This window comes from Triticum aestivum, chromosome 7D (genome assembly GCF_018294505.1).
Source record: "Triticum aestivum cultivar Chinese Spring chromosome 7D, IWGSC CS RefSeq v2.1, whole genome shotgun sequence".
NCBI lineage: Eukaryota > Viridiplantae > Streptophyta > Magnoliopsida > Poales > Poaceae > Triticum > Triticum aestivum.
In genome coordinates, this window is record NC_057814.1 from 102,251,973 (window position 1) to 102,272,407 (window position 20,435).

Below are 20,435 nucleotides of genomic sequence, written 5' to 3' on the forward strand. Positions count from 1 at the left end.
CTCATAAAAAACTAGACAAAATTTTAAGAATGTCAGAAAAAGAATCACTCAAAAATTCCTTTTTATTAAAAAGTTATAAAGGTTTCTGTCCATGGACTTATCTGTAATGAAAATGAAAAGTTCCAGGGTTTAAACTGAGAAAACAGAAAACGCTTCGATTGGAAATGCGCAAGCTCAAGAGGGAAAGCGTATTTGCCCGAAGGCGCCAACAGAAAACGTTTCGCGTGGGGAAACAGAAGAGAGGCTGACAGGGGGGTCCCACGTGTCAGGTTTAAAAAGCTCGCCGGCGCCCGAAGACTGCGGTGGACGCCGGTGTCGAACCACGGCGAGTTAGGAGGATCAGAGGGTACCAAGAGCTTCAGCGTGTTCTTCCGCGTCGGTGGGTGGTGGACTCGACCGTCGGAGAGCACCACGTCGACGGCGACACTTTCTCCGGCGGACGGCGGCTCGGGTGAGTGGTGGAGAACTCCGGTGGAGGGCTGCAAACTTCGAATTGAAGCGCGGGTCAGAAGGAGGGATGCATAGTGAAGCTACTGGCAAGAGATGGGAGGCAGAGGTGCACGCACGGGAGCGAATCGAGCTGGATCCCGTGGCGGGTCGCGGCGGCCGGAGTCGAGGAAGGAGACCTCCTCGGGGCTCTTCCAGTGGCTAGGCGTGCTCTAGGTGGAGTGCAGGGATGGTGTGTGCTCGAGTTGAAGCTCGGGGCCGCTATTTATAGGCGGATCGACGGGGTGGCCGTGAACGGAGAATCTCCGGCGAGCGATTACGGCGATGCAGTGGATTGGCAGGAGGTTTGAGTGGCCAGGCAGCATCAGTGGAGGTTACTGGTGCCATCCCACAGCTAAACGGAGTTGGTCTTGGTGTAATGGCGTCGGTCCACGGTGAGATGGCCGCACGGGCTCGACGGCGGCAGAGAGCGCGCTCCGCGCCCTGCGGTTCACGACGGGAGTGGCAGCGCGTTCGGGGGAGTGGAAGGCCACGCGGCGAGCTCCGGTGGTTTGGGCGGCGCTGGGTGGCGCCGTCAGCGCCGTGCCTCCCGCTGGTGGCCGCAAAGCCGCCGCTGGCGTCGGTCACGGGGCGGCGCACCTTCTGCTGCTCGTCGCCGACGTCCGCAAGGTGCCAGACGCTCGTGCGGTGTAGGAACAAGGGGGAGGGGACGGGGAGCAAGGCGACATCGGGGCACTGTCGAGATCGACAACCATCTCTGAAGAAAACGACAGTGAGCCACTGAACTGTATTTCTGAAACTCTGAACTTGACAATGACCATGCACTGCAGGTGTTCGACAGAAAGATTTGGCAATGAGATAAATTTTTCTGGAGCTGGTACTTGGTGAGGTGACCACTCAATGCACCCAGAGGCTGCCTGATTTTTCTTGGAATTTTTGGAAAAGGATTTGAATGAATTTCACCAAATTTGACAAATCTGGTCCAAACTTGCAGCAAGTGTAGTTTGAAAAATTTGAACTGAAGACCAGTGGATCTTCATGGATCTTGGTTGAGGGTTCAAAGGACTAGGAGGGGAAAAGGTTTGGGGGCAAAAATCAAAACAGAAAGTGGAGTTCCTTTGTAAATCACCAATGGCTAGAATAGAAGACAGAAATTTATTTGAATAAGATTTAAATGGAAAATAATCATAGGGGAGGTTCAACTTGCTGGATTTGATGCCAAACATGATCCAAAGATGAGGGGAGGTTAGGAGAGTGGATTTGCACTAAGGCCATGGCAAGAGAGAAAAGTTGAAAGTGGCAAAGGATTATTCCAAAAGCCATAGTGCAATTTCAAAGAGATTTTCAAAAGGCATTTTCCCAAGTGAAAAGCATTTTGTCTTGAGTCCAAATAAAAAGCAAGAACCTCCAAGACCAAAGACAGATCTTGGGTGAATCCAAATAAAACTTTGCCATAAAAAAATATTTGAAAGGGAGGGTTCTTTTGAAGAAAAATTTTAAATCACCTCCCTCAAGTCAAATAAAATCTTTTGAAAAAATCCAAATAAAAATTTGGGTGTCACAACACCTACCCCCTTAGGAAAAATCTCGTCCTCGAGATTTCTGCTGATCCTCAAATAGATATGGGTACTCTGCCTGGAGAAAATCTTCCCTTTCCCACGTAGCTTCATCCTCAGTGTGGTTGCTCCACTGAACCCTGAAAAATCTTGTCGTTTTCTGACGGGTCCTCCTTTCAGATTCTTCCAAAATCTTTACTGGCCTCTCCCTGTAGGTGAGGTCTGGTTGCATATCAATGTTCTCATGAGGTACATGCTTCTCCGGGTTACTCACACATTTCCTCAACTGTGAGACGTGGAATACGTCATGGACGTCTGACAGCTCCTTGGGTAGATCTAGTTGGTAGGCTACCGTGCCTCTTCGTGCCTTTACACAAAATGGTCCAATAAATCTTGGGGCTAGCTTCCCTTAATTTTGAACCGTTGCAGACCCCTCATAGGAGATACTCGGAGGTATACGGAATCACCGGGTTCAAAGCTGACCTCACGATGCTTCTGATCATAGTAGCTCTTTTGTCGGCTCTGCGCTGTCTTGAGTCTATCCCTGATCTGCTTAACTTTCTCCTCGGCCTCTTTAAGCATGTCTGGGCCGAAGATACGGCTGTCACCTGTTTCTGACCAATTCAGTGGGGTACGACACCTCCGTCCGTACAATGCTTCAAAGGGTGCCATTTGCAAGCTGGCTTGGTAACTGTTGTTGTAAGCAAATTCGGCATACGGCAAACTCTCTTCCCAACTGGATCCATAGGTGAGCACACAGGCTCTTAGCATATCCTCTAGGATTTGGTTTACACGTTCCGTTTGTCCATCAGTCTGAGGGTGGTACGCTGTACTGAAAGCTAGTTGCGTGCCCAGAGCTTGTTGTAGGTGATCCCAAAATTTGGAGACGAATTGTGTGCCTCGGTCTGATATTATAGTCTTTGGGACTCCATGCAAGCAAACTATACGGGAGAGATAAAGTTTGGCCAGTCTTTGTGTGGAGTAGGTAGTCTTCACGGGAATGAAATGAGCAACCTTGGTTAGTCGGTCTGTGATGACCCATATGGCGTCATTTCCGCGTTGTGATCGGGGTAATCCGACAATGAAGTCCATTCCTATTTCATCCCATTTCCACTCCGGTATCCTGTTTGGCTGGAGTAGCCCTGCTGGCTTTTGATGCTCGGCCTTGATGCGCTGACATGAATCGCAACAAGCAATAAATGTGGCTATATCTCTTTTCATACCGTGCCACCAAAATCTTTCCTGAATGTCCTTGTACATTTTGGTTCCTCCAGGATGGATCGAGTATGGAGCGGTGTGGCTTTCGGTTAAGATTTGTTGCTTGAGTTCCTCAATGTTAGGTACGCAAAGTCTGTCTCCGTACCATAATGTTCCTTCACTGTCTGTGACGAACTCTGAAGCCTTACCAAGGTTCATTTTCTTCTTTATACCTTCGATGCTGGGATGTCCCTGTTGAGCCTTCTTAATTTGTTCCACCAGGGTGGGTTGTATCTCCAGATTTGATACGGTGCCCTCAGCGACTAACATCATGTTGAGCCTAGCGAACTCTTGCTGAAACTCAGGCCTCAAGTTTTGCGGACCGTCATTGTCCGGGCTGGGGTTTCGACTAAGGGCATCGGCCACTACATTTGCTTTCCCTGGATGGTAGTGAATACCGACATCATAGTCCTTGACCAACTCCAACCAGCGTCGTTGGCGTAAATTTAGCTCTGGCTGTGTGAAAATATATTTGAGGCTCTTATGGTCCGTATATATTTCACAGCGATTTCCCAACAGAAAGTGCCTCCACTCCTTGAGTGCATGTATAACTGCTGCTAGTTCCAAGTCATGTGTTGGGTAATTTTCCTCATGTTTTCGCAGCTGCCTGGAGGCATATGCGACAACTTTGCCATCCTGCATTAGTACACATCCGAGACCTTTTCGGGACGCGTCACAATAAACTTCAAAACTCTTGTGTATGTCTGGCACAGTTAAGACCGGTGCGGTTGTCAGCTTCTTCTTGAGTTCTTGGAAGCTTTTCTCGCATGCTTCCGTCCATACAAATTTCTTGTCCTTTCTTGAGCAACTGTGTTATAGGTTTTGCCACAGTGGAGAATCCTTCAATAAATCTTCTGTAATATCCGGCCATTCCTAGGAAACTCCGCACATCTGTAACGTTGGCGGGTGGCTTCCAGTCAAGTATGGCCTTGACTTTTTCTGGGTCTACGGCCACGCCTTCTTGGTTCAATATATGGCCTAAGAAACCAACTTGTCTTAGCCAAAATTCGCACTTGCTAAATTTGGCGTACAACTGATGTTTCCTCAATTCTCCCAAAACAATTCTGAGGTGCTCAGCATGCTCTTCTGGTGTCCTTGAGTAAACCAGAATATCGTCAATGAATACCACAACAAATTTGTCCATGAATTTCATGAACACTTTGTTCATGAGGTGGACGAAATATGCGGGGGCGTTCGTTAGTCCAAAAGGCATCACTGTAAACTCGTATAACCCATATCTGGAAGTGAATGCTGTCTTGGGGATATCTTCTGTCCGTACTTTCAATTGGTGATATCCCGATCTCAAATCAATCTTTGAGAATACCTTGGCTTGTGCGAGCTGGTCAAACAAATCATTTATCCGTGGCATCGGATATTTGTTTTTGATGGTGACCATATTGAGGGCTCGATAGTCTATACACAGTCTCAGTGTCCCATCCTTTTTCTTGGCGAACAACACTGGCGAACCCCAAGGTGAGGAGCTGGCTCGAATAAATCCTTTGTCCAATAATTCCTTTATCTGCTTCTTCAACTCCACCAATTCTGAGGGTGCCATTCTATAAGGCTTCTTATAGATGGGAGCGGTGCCAGGTGCTAGTTCGATGCTGAATTCTATCTCTCGGTCTGGTGGCATGCCTGGTAGTTCTTCAGGGAACACATCAGGAAACTCGCATACCACTGGAACTTTTCTCAGTTCTGCAATGTCCATTTTGTTCAGTTTTGGTTGCTGTGATCGTGGCCTTTCTTGAGCGGAAACCTTATTGTCTTGCCGTGATGGTGAGTGAGAATCACGGTCCGATTGAAACAGTCAATGAATCCTTTGTTGGTGGTCAACCAGTCCATCCCTAAAATGACATCCAGTCCTTTACTCTCCAACACGATGAGATTTGCTTGGAATTGTAGTCCTTCGAACTCAATGACCACTCCTTGGCAGTAACCCTGAGCGATTTGCTTATTTCCGGGGGACTTGATGATCATAGATTTTTCCAAGGGAAGTATCGGAAAACCATGTTGCAAAACAAAACTCTTCGAAACGAACGAATGGGAAGCTCCAGAATCAAACAAAACCGTGGCAGGTACTGTGTTGACAGGGAACGTACCGAGCACGATGTCTGGGGCATTCTGCGCTTCTTCCCGGGTCACATGGTTCAGGTGACCCTTCCTGTGGTTGTTGTTGGGGTTGAAGTTGTTGCGCTTGGGGGCTGGATTGTTCCCACCATTGTTTGGCCTGGGTGCCGGGTTCTTTGGCTTTGGGCACTGTTTAGCATAATGCCCTTCTTGACCACAAGCATAGCAGGTGACCCCGGGATTGTATGTGTACTCCTTAACCCTGGCATGAAACTGTCCGACGGGCCTTGGCTCAGTAGTCGTGGATCTCCTTGCGTCTGTCCTTGGGACCTCAGTCTTGCCTCGGTTGTTGCGAGCAAGAGTCGTTTTGTCGCTCTTTCGCTTACGGATATCTTCCAGACTACGGCGCTCATTCTCCAAGGTGATGGCCTTGTCAACCAGAGTTTTAAAATCCGGAAAGGTGTGTACAATCAGTTGGCATCTTAGTGCTGGTGCCAGGCCGTCCAGGAATTTTTCCATCTTCTTGCTTTCTGTCATGTGCTCGTCGTAGGCATAACGAGACAGCTGGGTAAACTGACCATTGTATTCTGTCACTGACATGCCTCTCTGCTTCAGGTCATCAAACTCTCTCTTCTTGATCTTTAGGATGCTCCTGGGGATGTGTGCCCCACGGAAGCCTTCCTTGAACTCTTCCCAGGTGATGTTGTGTTCACTGGGATGCATGTGTAGGAAGTTTTCCCACCATGCTGCAGCTGCTCCAGTAAGGTAGTGTGGTGCATAAAGCACCTTCTCATGATCTGAACACTGAGCAATAATCAGTTTCCTTTCAATGTCACGAAGCCAATCATCGGCTTCCAGCGGCCTATCGGTGTGAGCAAAAGTTGAGGGGCGAGTCTTCTGTAACTCGGATAACTTGGAATGCGGTTGATAGGGCTCACGGTGATTTCCCATATTGTTGACATGATTCATCATCTCTTGGTGCTGTTGCTGGCTTTGCTCGAAGAGACGACATACTTGAGACAGGGCTGCTTCGCTGTCTTGTTGACTGGACTGACCCTGAGTGAAATTGTTGCTAGTCTGTGTCCCATAAACCTCTTCTGGCTGATTGGGCATGGAGCGAGTCCACGGGCGAGACATTTTTCCAGTCTGGGGTATTATTTTGCAAAACCCATGAGAAAACTGTGTAGCACAAGGAAAAATCTTGCAAAGGCAACAAATTTAAAAGATCTCAAGGTTTTCAAGAAAACATAAACGATTTTGCATGGAGAAGAACTGCTCAGCATATATCTTACACACGAAAAGCAAACACATTATACAGCACTCAGGATGCGCGTACACATTCCTGACATGTTATTTAGACTAGCGTACTACTCCGGAAGGCAGCAAACACTAATACAAACTAGCGTACAGATAAAACAACACATCATACAAGCAGGCATAACGCGCGGCTACTCGGCGCTCTCAGTCGGAGATGGTGAAGATTTCCTTTCCCTTACCGATGGCAAGGCTCAGCGGTCCAGGAGAATCAACCTCCACCTCCTCTCTAGCTGGCTCCTGGCGCGTAACGCTGCGCTGCGGTGACGGTGCGGGGGCGACTGGTGGTAGAGCGGGTGCGGCAGGCGGTGCGGCTTTGACTGGAGTAGGAGCGATGACTCGGTCGAACTCCTCAGTGGTAGGCAGACGGCGAGCAGTGGCCAAAACGGCCGGTGCATACGAGGCTGAAGACGAGACGAATGTCAGAGGCGGCGCCGTGTGGAGAAGCTCCTTCCTGCTGGCAGGACCGCCCCGGACTAAGTCCATGCGGGCAGCCACAAGATCGTCTACGAGGTTGTCGAAAGACTCCTCCAGAGCCTTGAGATACTCCACAACCCTCTCGATGGCTTCATCTCGTTCTCCCCGAGGGCAGGCGAATGCATAGTGGCTGGTGTATGGCACATGGCATGGGAGGTAGCGATAGCGGCGAGTCTTCATCGTAGGAAGGATGTCCCGAAGGCGAGCTATCGCCTCACGGGCAGCTGTGACGCCCCCGATTTGACCGTACACAAATCATGCACGCAAATGTGTACGATCATGATCAGGGACTCACGGGAAGATATCACAACACAACTCTACAACATAAAAAAGTCATACAAGCATCATAATACAAGCCAGGGGCCTCGAGGGCTCGAATACAAGTGCTCGATCACAGACGAGTCAGCGGAAGCAACAATATCTGAATACAGACATAAGTTAAACTAGTTTGCCTTGAGAAGGCTAGCACAAACTGGGATACAGATCGAACGAGGCACAGGCCTCCTGCCTGGGATCCTCCTAACTACTCCTGGTCGTCGTCAGCGGCCTGCGCGTAGTAGTAGGCACCTCCAGTGTCGTAGGTGTCGTCGTCGACGGTGGCGTCTGGCTCCTGGGCTCCAACATCTGGTTGCGACAACCAGATAGAAAGGAAAGGGGAAAAAGAGGGAGAGAAGCAACCGTGAGTACTCATCCAAAGTACTCGCAAGCAAGGAGCTATACTACATATGCATGGGTATATGTGTAAAGGGGCATATCAGTGGACTGAACTACAGAATGCCAGAATAAGAGGGGGATAGCTAGTCCTGTCGAAGACTACGCTTCTGGACAACTCCATCTTGCAGCATGTAGAATAGAGTAGATTGAAGTCCTCCAAGTAGCATCGCATAGCATAATCCTACCCGGCGATCCCCTCCTCGTCGCCCTGTTAGAGAGCGATCACCGGGTTGTATCTGGCACTTGGAAGGGTGTATTTTATTCAGTATCCAGTTCTAGTTGTCATAAGGTCAAGGTACAACTCCGGGTCGTCCTTGTACCGAGGGACACGGCTATTCGAATAGATAAACTTCCCTGCAGGGGTGCACCACATAACCCAACACGCTCGATCCCATTTGGCCGGACACACTTTTCTGGGTCATGCCCGGCCTCATAAGATCAACGCGTCGCAGCCCCACCTAAGCACAACAGAGCGGTCAGCACGCCGGTCTAATCCTAAGCGCGCAGGGGTCTGGGCCCATCGCCCTATGCACACCTGCACGTTGCGAACGCGGCCGCGAGCAGACCTAGCAACCCACACGATCACGGCGGTTACGTCAAAGCGGTCCAACACGGCACGCGCCACTCAGTCGCTGACGTCACGAAGGCTTCGGCTGATACCACGACGCCGGGATACCCATAACTACTCCCGCGTAGATGGCTAGTGCGTATAGACCAAATGGCCAGACTCAGATCAAATACCAAGATCTCGTTAAGCGTGTTAAGTATCCGCGAACGCCGACCAGGGCCAGGCCCACCTCTCACCTAGGCGGTCTCAACCTGCCCTGTCGCTCCGCCACAAAGATCCACTTGCGGGTACTCCTTCGAGCCGACCCGACTTTAGTCATCACATGTGTCATGTATATAGTATATAAGTATATACCCGTGATCACCGCCCAGGTGATCATGGCCCGATAGTATAGCACAGCAGACGGACAAGAATGTAGGGCCACTGATGGTAACTAGCATCCTATACTAAGCAGTAGGATAGAAGGTAAGGGAAACAACTGTAGCAACAATGACAGGCTATGCAACAGAATAGGATTAATCGAAAGCAGTAACATGCTACACTACTCTAATGCAAGTAGTAGAGAGTAGAGTAGGCGATATCTGGTGATCAAGGGGGGGGGCGCTTGCCTGGTTGCTCTGGCAAGTAGGAGGGGTCGTCGACTCCGTAGTCGAACTGGGCAGCAGCAATGTCGGTCTTGTAGTCTACCGGAGAGAAGAGGGGGAAGAAACAGTAAATACAATGCAAACATAAGCATGACGATGCGTGACATGACAATGAGCGGTGCTAGGTGTGTCCTAACGCGACAGTAGGTGGTACCGGCGAAGGGGGGGAACATCCGGGAAGTATTCCCGATGTTTCGCGTTTTCGGACAGACGGACCGGAGGGGGAAAGTTGCTAGTTCGATAGGTTAGGGAGGTGTGGTGGACGAACGGACTGCGTATCCTGATTCGTCTCGTCGTTCTGAGCAACTTTCATGTTGAAAATATTTTAATCCGAGTTACGGATTAAAAGATATGATTTTCTAAAGATTTTATTAATTTCTGGAATTTAATTAATCATTTAAATTAATTTGAAAATGGATTTATGACATCAGCATGATGTCATGCTGCAATCAGCAGTCAACAGGGGTTGACTAAGTCAAACTGACATGTGGGTCCAGTGGGACCCACCTGTCATTCACTGTTTAGGTTAATTTGTGTTTAGCTAAATAATTACTGTTTAATTAATTTAAACAGGATTAATTAACTTAATTAATTTAGTTAATTAATTAATTAATTAATTTAACTTATTTTTAACTTTTATTTTCTTTATTTATTTCTTTATTAAATTTTATTAATTAATTTATTATTATTCTTATTCTTATTATTATTAATTATTTTTATTTATTATTATTATTATTTATTTTATTATTATTTTTTGTATATTCGTTCTGGGGCTGGCCCCGTTTGTCATAGGCCCACGGGGTCGGGCCCAGTGGGCAGTGGCTCAGGTGGGGCGAGGCCCACCTGGCAGTGGCCCAGACGGGGGGTGATGCGGGTGCGGGTTATCGGGCACGACCCGAACGGGCAACGGGGCGGGGCGCCCGAACGGGCGCGAGACGAGGGGCGTTGGGCGCGCACGGCGCACGCCGGCGCCGGCGGCCAGGGCCAGGGGAGGCGGGGCTCCGACGAGCCACCGGAGCGGCGGCGGAGCAGCGCGGGCAGAGTAGAGGCGAACGGCGGGGAGCTCCGGTGGAGCAGCGGCAGGGCCATCGTGGGGGGGGGAAGCGGGGCGACGGGTGCAGAGGGGCGTCGGGGGCAATCACGCACGGCGCAGGGCGCGGTCGGGCGGCCGTGTACGGCGAGGCGACGACGGGGAACGGCTCGGGCGCGATGGCCATCCAGAGGAGGCGCGACGAGCGCGGGGAGGCCGCGAGCGAGCACGGCCTCGGGCGCGCGGTGACAGGGGAAGAGGGGAGAGGAGGAGGGCGCTCACGGCGGGGCTGTAGGGACGGGGCAGCGGGGGTCGAGGGGGACGACGGGGACGGTTCGACGCCGGGGAGGAGTCCGGCGAGGGGGCGTGGTCGGGGCGGAGGACGAAGACGGGCGGCGGGGTCCAGTAGCGTCGAGGTGGGGCGTCGGGGTGGCGCCGGGGACGAGCGCCGGCGCCAGGGGGCGCGGGGCGGCACCGGGCGGCGTCAGGCTCGGCGAGGCGGCGCCGGGCGTCGGCGATGACGACGGGATCGGGGGCGGCGCGTCCAGATCGGGGAGAGGGGGGGCGCCGGCAGGGCGCAAGGCGAGGCGCGGGGCGACGTCGGGGCGAGGCGGGGAGGCGAGGTCGTCCGGTGAGGACCGGCGGCGGCGCGGGTGCAAGGCATCGGGGGCGGCGCTTGCCACCGACGGGATCCGCGCGGGGGAGGGAGAGAGAGGTGGGTGAGATCGAGGGGAGTGGGGGGGTGGCTTTCGGTGGGGGGGGGACTGGGGAGTGGATAAGGGGAAAGGGGGGGCGCGGGGTGGGCCGGCCCATTCGGGCGGCTGGGGGTTGGCCCAGTTGGGCCAGGTCCAGTGGGGTGGGGGGGGGCTCCCCTTTTTGTTTTTTTGTTTTTCTCTTTTCTTTTTGTAATTTCTTTTTCTTTTTTGTTTGTTTTAGTTTTAGTTCTTTTTCCTTTTCTGTTTTATTTTAGTTACACTTTATTCTTAGTTCAGTAAAATATGACAATAGCTCCAAATTAGTGTTCCAAAACAAACCACTACCCTAAAAAGTTTTACCTCAAGATAAAATAGTTTATGATTTTATAAAATATCAAAGGCATTTATTTAATAGTTTTACCTACTGTTTTAATCATTTAAGTGCATTTAAACTTTTTATAAAAATGTTGTTTCTTCACCATAACTACCTACGCAATATTTGTCACGATTCCGAACATTTTAGTTTTAACATCAGAAAACTTTTGTTGTTTGCTTTTATTTAAATATTGAATTTGTTTCGGTTCTGAACCATCGAGAGTTTATCAACAGTAACGATGTGACGTGGCATCGTTAACGAGGGATTACTGTAGCTTAATTATCCGGGCATCACAATTCTCCTCCACTACAAGAAATCTCGTCCCGAGATTTAGGAGGTGGGGTAAGGGGGAAAGTTCTGGTTACGAAATTATAACGGATCTTCTCGAGAAAGTTAATCCCTTTCATTGATGTCTTCAATTCTTTATTCCTATGCATCATGATGATGTTGTCGTCCTTTCTTCGGGGAACTCCATCGTACTTACGAATAGGTAAGGGGCAGCTCTTCAACGATAGGATGTTATAAGGGAAAATCATCTGGGGGGGGTATCCCAAGAATGAACATATGAGTATCTCTCGAGTTGAACAAATGAAACACATCGAGAGCAGAGTAGGACAGTGCAATAAGAAGTTTCGAGCGGATAGGCAATCTTTCATTGCCTGAAACAAAGTGAAAAGGGGTTCAGAGCAACGGGAATAAGTATTGTGTCCGATACCAGAATTGATCACTTCGGACGGTGGCCCGTGAATTACATACGAGGCCACGCGCGATGAATAAATTTGGGAACAGGGGGTGCACAGGAGAGTCAGGTTTCGATCCTGTGGAACTGTGAACTATGGAAGCGAGTTCCGAACAATGGTTCATAATTAAATCAAAGAGAGGTGAGGAGGTGACTGATTGACTCAGCGACAATCAATTGAGATTTCCAAAAGATGGATTTCCACAACTATGTGAACAAGGAGATAACATTAGCTAGATCGAATGATATAATGAGGTATGCTCGAGGAGAACATACCCAATTAAACATTGGTTGAAAGGTGCACCCGAAATATGGGATGGGTTGCACGACCAACGTCGGAATGGTGATTCCATAATCAATAGTCTAAGAATGAACGGCCGACCATTAACATCAAAGGAATAAGGTTGCTAGAAGGGCATAATCCAAACAACACAGTTCACCTGTTGGTATCCCGGTTAGAATCAACACGTGAACCTAGAAATGAATGGAGATGACGAGAAGTATTACTATATCAGGAATTCTTAAGAGGTGGGGCAATCCTCACAACATCCTTGACATGAAGGACAGTAATACTTCAATGTAGAACATAACATAAGCTAGATAGTAAAGAGCTCCATAACATGATCAAGTCTGACTTGGAGGGGGGGCAATAACGTTGCCGATGATAACACAAATCATCGAGGGGCAAGGATGGTATTTCTCATCCTGAATTTCGACTGATATCCTGGAAGAGCTCAAAATGTTGATGGTGATCACGACATTTTGTTGTCGAGGGGATCCACGAAGAAGCAATTGATCAACGACTGCATCAAGCAAAAGGACTGATGCAACAAAAGATTATTGGAGCCACGGATACTACACAAACTCGGGGCAAGTTTGTTGTTCGAGGTGAAACGATATGACGAGGAAAATCGACGTAAGCTTAGCTCATCGTCGAAAGTGGTGCTCCGGGAATAAGGACCAGGTAGCACAGTTAAATCATCAAGATAATGATATAGCCAAACAGGCTAGGAATGCCGCGATCGGGTACAAACTCGTAAGTAAGGAACATTACTAAAAGTTGTTGAACCGTAGTGCGGACTCGATTCAATTATCGGGGTACTCGAGTGATTAACCACTCAAAACCCAGGAAACATAGTAATCCGTGAGAATGTAGTACTTGATGAAGAACTCATAAGAAGTTATGCGGTTCCGTGATAGTCTCGAGATACCAGGGGGCAATACTCGACGACAGATCAAAGTAGAGGGTGGATTGGGGTATTGCTCTATAGAAGACAATTACTTAAACTTGCATAGGAAATGGTATTTAAAGGAGAACATGGTCGAAACCACGATCGCAAAGGATCAATTCACCGATACCAGATGATATTATACCAGGGAAATAGCTATTATTATAAGAAGCTTCCATGATAGGATCTACATCGGGTCCATGGGCATGAACACAAAGGTTCAAGGTCGACTCCCACTTCTTCAATGCATAACCTTCCATTCGCCTCTCGTATTTTGATAATGGCATTAGTTGTCGAAAGTTTTTTTTTACCTGATGCAATACCAGATAAGTATGACCCGTGAAATCTTTCGGGTTCACACGGATTAGGGAAGGTGTAGGTTCAACCCATCAGGGCATCTTAGGAACAGATACCACAAACTTCGGAGTAAATAATACAAGCTCGAAAGTAGAGCATGGTTCACAAAGCAGAGGATACAATTTACCAAAGGCATCATGTATCCGAGGAAAAGCTCACAAGCTTATTTAATATGGAGGACATTGTCGGATAAAATCCGACAAAAGGGTCTGGTGGTCCACAAGGGATCTGATGTGAGCATCAGTACTCAACCAGAGGAAGAAAGAATGCAAGGAGATCAGATTATAGAAACAACTGACTAACTCAAAAGCTCAAATGCAAAGGAATTATGAATTCCAAGACAAGGGATCAGAAGCAATGCTCTGATTAGGGATGGATAAGTTGAATAGCCTTAGGGGTACAATCGATGACGATTTGATTGGTCGAGATCCAGCTCATGTTAAAAAAAAAGATGTCTGAGCCGGAAGGATGAATTCTAGGATCTGATTGAGGATTGCGAGCATTCGCAACATATTGAATCAATGGACTCAAAAGATAATGACAGGGGGTGCCAATAAGATATCGAGACTTATGGGATTAATCATAATGCTAGTAAGCAAGAATTTCAAGAGCAATAGGCTCCTGAGGATTTTTGGAAGACCGAATGGTATTTTGAACACTTTTGTGATATACTTGAATTCAACTGGGGATGAGCGGATACTCGGTAAGTGCGAGAATTATCCGTAGGGGTATACAGGTGACAAAGAACAGCAAGGCAGTAAGTTCAAGGATTCTCGGAACAACAGAGATAATTTCGGGGTATCTTGTAATAACAAGATCAACTGGGAAACATTGTATGAATGGCAAGTATACGCGGTTATCCATAGGAGTTTATCGATGAAAGGAAATTGCAAAAGCGATGAACACAAGTTCTCGGGTTATCAGCGGAGAGTATCTTCAGGGTCTTCACGTGCAGCAGACGATCATCTGTAATAAGGGGCTCTCCGGGTGAAAGTGATAACGAGATCCTAATGTTAGATTTAGCAAAATTCACTTAACCCGAATAGAAGAGAGATCAGAGTCCCAGAGTATAGACAAGGAGTAAAAGATCCTAATACCACCCAATGGCGACGTGGGCCCGTAAGCCACACAGCCATGTTAGTAAAACAGTTTTCACTGACTAGACTCAACTTCGGCCAAGGAGTTGGAAAGGGGATTCCTACAGGCAGTCGGCTCTGATACCAACTTGTGACGCCCCCGATTTGACCATACACAAATCATGCACGCAAATGTGTACGATCACGATTAGGGACTCACGGGAAGATATCACAACACAACTCTACAACATAAATAAGTCATACAAGCATCATAATACAAGCCAGGAGCCTCGAGGGCCCGAATACAAGTGCTCGATCACAGACGAGTCAGCGGAAGCAACAATATCTGAGTACAAACATAAGTTAAACAAGTTTGCCTTAAGAAGGCTAGCACAAACTGGGATACAGATCGAACGAGGCGCAGGCCTCCTGCCTGGGATCCTCCTAACTACTCCTGGTCGTCGTCAGCAGCCTGCGCGTAGTAGTAGGCACCTCCAGTGTCGTAGGTGTCGTCGTCGACGGTGGCGTCTGGCTCCTGGGCTCCAACATCTGGTTGCGACAACCAGATAGAAAGGAAAGGGGAAAAAGAGGGAGAGAAGCAACCGTGAGTACTCATCCAAAGTACTCGCAAGCAAGGAGCTATACTACATATGCATGGGTATATGTGTAAAGGGGCATATCAGTGGATTGAACTGCAGAATGCCAGAATAAGAGGGGGATAGCTAGTCCTGTCGAAGACTACGCTTCTGGACAACTCCATCTTGCAGCATGTAGAAGAGAGTAGATTGAAGTCCTCCAAGTAGCATTGCATAGCATAATCCTACCCGGCGATCCCCTCCTCGTCGCCCTGTTAGAGAGTGATCACCGGGTTGTATCTGGCACTTGGAAGGGTGTATTTTATTCAGTATCCAGTTCTAGTTGTCATAAGGTCAAGGTACAACTCCGGGTCGTCCTTTTACCGAGGGACACGGCTATTCGAATAGATAAACTTCCCTGCAGGGGTGCACCACATAACCCAACACGCTCGATCCCATTTGGCCGGACACACTTTTCTGGGTCATGCCCGGCCTCGTAAGATCAACGCGTCGCAGCCCCACCTAAGCACAACAGAGCGGTCAGCACGCCGGTCTAATCCTAAGCGCGCAGGGGTCTGGGCCCATCGCCCTATGCACACCTGCACGTTGCGAACGCGGCCGCGAGCAGACCTAGCAACCCACACGATCACGGCGGTTACGTCAAAGCGGTCCAACACGGCGCGCGCCACTCTGTCGCTGACGTCACGAAGGCTTCGGCTGATACCACGACGCCGGGATACCCATAACTACTCCCGCGTAGATGGCTAGTGCGTATGGACCAAATGGCCAGACTCAGATCAAATACCAAGATCTCGTTAAGCGTGTTAAGTATCCGCGAACGCCGACCAGGGCCAGGCCCACCTCTCACCTAGGCGGTCTCAACCTGCCCTGTCGCTCCGCCACAAAGATCCACTTGCGGGTACTCCTTCGAGCCGACCCGACTTTAGTCATCACATGTGTCATGTATATAGTATATAAGTATATACCCGTGATCACCGCCCAGGTGATCACGGCCCGATAGTATAGCACAGCAGACGGACAAGAATGTAGGGCCACTGATGGTAACTAGCATCCTATACTAAGCAGTAGGATAGCAGGTAAGGGAAACAACTGTAGCAACAATGACAGGCTATGCAACAGAATAGGATTAATCGAAAGCAGTAACATGCTACACTACTCTAATGCAAGTAGTAGAGAGTAGAGTAGGCGATATCTGGTGATCAAGGGGGGGGGGCTTGCCTGGTTGCTCTGGCAAGTACGAGGGGTCGTCGACTCCGTAGTCGAACTGGGCAGCAGCAATGTCGGTCTTGTATTTTACCGGAGAGAAGAGGGGGAAGAAACAGTAAATACAATGCAAACATAAGCATGACGATGCGTGACATGACAATGAGCGGTGCTAGGTGTGTCCTAACGCGACAGTAGGTGGTACCGGCGAAGGGGGGGAACATCCGGGAAGTATTCCCGATGTTTCGCGTTTTCGGACAGACGGACCGGAGGGGGAAAGTTGCTACTTCGATAGGTTAGGGAGGTGTGGTGGACGAACGGACTGCGTATCCTGATTCGTCTCGTCGTTCTGAGCAACTTTCATGTTGAAAATATTTTAATCCGAGTTACGGATTAAAAGATATGATTTTCTAAAGATTTTATTAATTTCTGGAATTTAATTAATCATTTAAATTAATTTGAAAATGGATTTATGACATCAGCATGATGTCATGCTGCAATCAGCAGTCAACAGGGGTTGACTAAGTCAAACTGACATGTGGGTCCAGTGGGACCCACCTGTCATTCACTGTTTAGGTTAATTAGTGTTTAGCTAAATAATTACTGTTTAATTAATTTAAACAGGATTAATTAACTTAATTAATTTAGTTAATTAATTAATTAAAATTATTTTAACTTTTACTTTATTTATTTATTTATTTATTTATTAAATTTTATTAATTAATTTATTATTATTATTATTAATTTATTTTATTTATTATTTTATTTTTATTTTTATTTTTATTTTATTTATTAACTTTATTAATTAATTTATTCTTATTCTTATTATTCTTATTATTATTATTATTTATTTTATTTATTATTATTATTATTATTTTTTATTTTTTTTGTATATTCGTTCTGGGGCTGGGCCCCGTTTGTCATAGGCCCACGGGGTCGGGCCCAGTGGGCAGTGGCTCAGGTGGGGCGAGGCCCACCTGGCAGTGGCCCAGAGGGGGCGATGCGGGTGCGGGTTATCGGGCACGGCCCGAACGGGCAACGGGGCGGGGCGCCCGAACGGGCGCGAGATGAGGGGCGTTGGGCGCGCACGGCGCACGCCGGCGCCGGCGGCCAGGGCCAGGGGAGGCGGGGCACCGACGAGCCACCGGAGCGGCGGCGGAGCAGCGCGGGCAGAGCAGAGGCGAACGGCGGGGAGCTCCGGTGGAGCAGCGGCAGGGCCATCGTGGGGGGGGGAACGGGGCGACGGGTGTAGAGGGGCGTCGGGGGCAATCACGCACGGCGCAGGGCGCGGTCGGGCGGCCGTGTACGGCGAGGCGACGACGGGGAACGGCTCGGGCGCGATGGCCATCCAGAGGAGGCGCGACGAGCGCGGGGAGGCCGCGAGCGAGCACGGCCTCGGGCGCGCGGTGACAGGGGAAGAGGGGAGAGGAGGAGGGCGCTCACGGCGGGGCTGTAGGGACGGGGCAGCGGGGGTCGAGGGGGACGACGGGGACGGTTCGACGCCGGGGAGGAGTCCGGCGAGGAGGCGTGGTCGGGGCGGAGGACGAAGACGGGCGGCGGGGTCCAGCAGCGTCGAGGTGGGGCGTCGGGGTGGCGCCGGGGACGAGCGCCGGCGCGAGGGGGCGCGGGGCGGCACCGGGCGGCGTCAGGCTCGGCGAGGCGGCGCCGGGCGTCGGCGATGACGACGGGATCGGGGGCGGCGCGTCCAGATCGGGGAGAGGGGGGGGGCGCCGGCAGGGCGCAAGGCGAGGCGCGGGGCGACGTCGGGGCGAGGCGGGGAGGCGAGGTCGTCCGGTGAGGACCGGCGGCGGCGCGGGTGCAAGGCATCGGGGGCGGCGCTTGCCACCGACGGGATCCGCGCGGGGGAGGGAGAGAGAGGTGGGTGAGATCGAGGGGAGTGGCGGGGGGGTGGCTGTCGGTGTGGGGGGGGGGGACTGGGGAGTGGATAAGGAGAGAGGGGGGCGCGGGGTGGGCCGGCCCATTCGGGCAGCTGGGGGTTGGCCCAGTTGGGCCAGGTCCAGTGGGGTGGGGGGGCTCCCCTTTTTGTTTTTTTTTGTTTTTCTCTTTTCTTTTTGTAATTTCTTTTTCTTTTTTGTTTGTTTTAGTTTTAGTTCTTTTTCCTTTTCTGTTTTATTTTAGTTACACTTTATTCTTAGTTCAGTAAAATATGACAATAGCTCCAAATTAGTGTTCCAAAACAAACCACTACCCTAAAAAGTTTTACCTCAAGATAAAATAGTTTATGATTTTATAAAATATCAAAGGCATTTATTTAATAGTTTTACCTACTGTTTTAATCATTTAAGTGCATTTAAACTTTTTATAAAAATGTTGTTTCTTCACCATAACTACCTACGCAATATTTGTCACGATTCCGAACATTTTAGTTTTAACATCTGAAAACTTTTGTTGTTTGCTTTTATTTAAATTTTGAATTTGTTTCGGTTCTGAACCATCGAGAGTTTATCAACAGTAACGGTGTGACGTGGCATCGTTAACGAGGGATTACTGTAGCTTAATTATCCGGGCGTCACAGCAGCCATCTGCATGGCATGCCTCTCCGTAGGCATGGCCCTTCCCACAAAACGGAAGTGGCGAGCTGCAGAACGTCCTCCCTTGAATTGCACCACGGCTTGGTGCATAGACACGTCGTCGCTGAGCAAGTGCTGGTAGAGCGTGAACTCCGGGCGAGCTGCTGGAACGATCGCGAGCTTGGTGATGGAAACGAGGAGCTTAACAAACCCCTCGGGCACGTTCGTGAACACTCGAGTCTCGTGGTTGCTGCCAGCCATCTACAAAAGTAGGCAAAAATTCTGAGTAGTCAAGTCATAAATTTTATGATGACCAACAGAAAATAGCTACAATTGCAAAAATGCTGAAAAGCACAAAAGACGCTAATAACCGATTAGCGATCGCACCTAGTGGCTTCCTACAGTCAGCCTGGCTCTGGTACCAAGCTTGTCACGATCGGTTTTTCAATAAAATAATTATTGAGAGACCAATCCCTTTTAGGGACCAGTAAGGAAGAATTCCTTCTCACTGGTAGACAATATCTTGGTCACAGAAGAAAAATACCAGGAGTACTGAATATAATACAAGGTTGAGTGGAGGATGCCCAACAATTTATTACATGCACGCCGCTAAAACAAGACGGCGGATAGGGTGGCATACTACTAACTCACGATAATAACGGTGGTGGAAATATCACCGCGAAGAGAGTGATATGACTCCTGAAGACTACAGCTCATCGAGCGTCGGAGTGAGGCTCGAGGAGACTTATTGCGGGTGGCGGAAGCGTATATAATACAAGTGACCAATATCCGGGATCGCGCAGGACTGACTGGGACTCCTCTAGGCGTCGGACGCGCTATCAAACTCTTCATCCAAAAGATCGCCTTCGTCAACATCTGGCCAAATCAACAAGCCAGGTGAGTACTATGAAAGTACTCGCAAGACAGTTCGGACATAAGATATAACAAATGTAAACATGAAGCATATGAACAATTTATCCAGTGCGTTCAGACATAAAGATAATAAATACTGGGTGCCAAGCGAGGGTCTGAATGACTCCTCGAGAGGAAACTGCAGAATAGTAATACTGGTGCCAAACGAGTGTCTGAAAGACTCCTCGAGAGGAAACTGCGAGAAATAATAATACTGGTGCCAAACGAGTGTCTGAATGACTCCTCGAGAGGAAAAATGCAGAATAGTAATACTGGTGCCAAACGAGTGTCTGAATGACTCCTCGAGCGGAAACTGCAGAATAATAATGCCACAGTCGGGCGTCGGGGCGACACCACATAAAGGGCTTATAACAGAAAATAAAGACAGTGCGTGCCACAGTCGGACGTCGGAGCGACATCACATAAAGGGCTTTTAGTTAAAGCAAGAAACAAGAACACGCCACAGTCGGACGTCTGCGCGACGTCGCATAAAGGGCTTATATAGCAGTTTAATAATTCAATAGTTCAGGAACATAAATTATCACAAGCACGAGACAAATATAAAGTTAGTCCATCCACAGGAATAATAAATAAACTGGGTTTACCACTTGAGCTTGTTCACCGGGGACAAGTTTTCCACGCGGATA